At 54.5% G+C, this 1,419-nt stretch overlaps 1 pseudogene; it reads right to left on the bottom strand.

Moving 5' to 3' along the window:
• Positions 1 to 70: 70 nt before the first annotated feature.
• On the bottom strand, positions 71 to 1,419 carry LOC102761002 (annotated as a pseudogene).

Here is a 1,419-nt window from a genome sequence, read left to right as displayed (position 1 = left end):
CTTTTTTATCCATCATTGAGGAATAAAACATAAAAAGCAATCAAAACTTGTATTATTTTCTAAAAGTAAAAGCAGCGAGACGGCAGCGTTTCAGTAGTAGCCGAGGCACACCTTGTCCATGGACCATTTTATTCTGTCGATGGGGTAGGGTTTCTCACAGAGGTTGGCCAGCACGTACAGATGCCTCAGAGCGTACTCGTACGTGGGGGAGTGCCAGTTGAAGCAGTGCGTGCGGAAGTGGGTCACGGCAGCCTGGTAGCAGCTGTGCGCGGTGAGCGGGGCCCTCTCGGACAGGAGCCTCTCCGCCTCGTCATCGGACCTCGTGAGCAAGGAGACGATCTTTTGCACCGACTTCTCCATGATATGCCTGCTCTCCAGGTGCCTGTGGATCTGCTCGACGAGACGCCTGGACTCCTGCAGGTCGTTGGTGAGCATCAGCTTCCTCTTCATGATCATGAGGGGCACCTCGGGGCTCAGAGTGAGGTCCAGGTGTGGGGCGGGCGGCAGGGAGATGGGAGCGCTGGCCTTGTGTTTCACACCCTGGAACTGCATCAGTTTCATGGTAGAGATGGACTTGTTCTCATACTGCATGACGTGGCTGGTGTTGGTGTGGGTCTTTACCAGCTGGTACTGCTTGTGCAGAGTCTCCTTGGTCAAGTCCTCCACGTCCGAGTCCTCCATCCAGTTGACGCTGTACCATTCCCCCAGGTACGTGGACCTCTGCTCATCGTAGTAACAGGCGTAGGATGACTCGTCGGGATTGGCGGCCGTCGTGGCATAAACATTGATGTCGGTGGGCAGGTGTCTCATCATGGACCCCGACTCGCAGGCTTCAATGTAGAACACCATCTTCTGGTACTTTTTGTGTTTGTGCATGTACTTGATGGTCTCATTCAGGTCCTTCACATGAAGATCATCGTTAGGAAAGGCCAGTAGTCCAGTAGCTCCGTGATCAGTGAAGTAAACAAACACGTGATCCTGGGGGCCGCTCTTCAAGACCTTTCCGGACCCTATGCCCTTCACTGCTTCTTCATCGCCTCGCAGCATAGCAAGGAAACTTTTCGGTGTGACATCCTCCCCGGTGTAGTCCTTCAGGACCCCCTTGTACACGTCCGAGCCATTGGGTCTGTTGATCACAACTCCTGGAGTGGGGTTCTCTTCAGAGTTGGCGATGTCATCGTACATCATCACCACAATCTGCTCGTCGGGAATCCCATTGCGGTGGACGATCTGGTAGGCGTGGCACGCATCTGCCTGGTGCCTGTAGTTATACCAGCCATTGGAGCCTGCGACGATGACCACCCAGTGCTTGCCTCCATCCTCGGGATCGTCCTCGGGAGTAGCCCCCGTTCCCAGGACCAAGCTGAGCAGCACGGCTACTTCCCAAATCATTCCGTGCCTTGGCATCATGTGCAGAAA

Source organism: Myotis davidii, unplaced genomic scaffold (assembly GCF_000327345.1).
Source record: "Myotis davidii unplaced genomic scaffold, ASM32734v1 scaffold1535, whole genome shotgun sequence".
Lineage (NCBI taxonomy): Eukaryota > Metazoa > Chordata > Mammalia > Chiroptera > Vespertilionidae > Myotis > Myotis davidii.
Note: the sequence above shows the minus strand (reverse complement) of the source record. Positions and strands in the feature narration are given on the sequence as shown.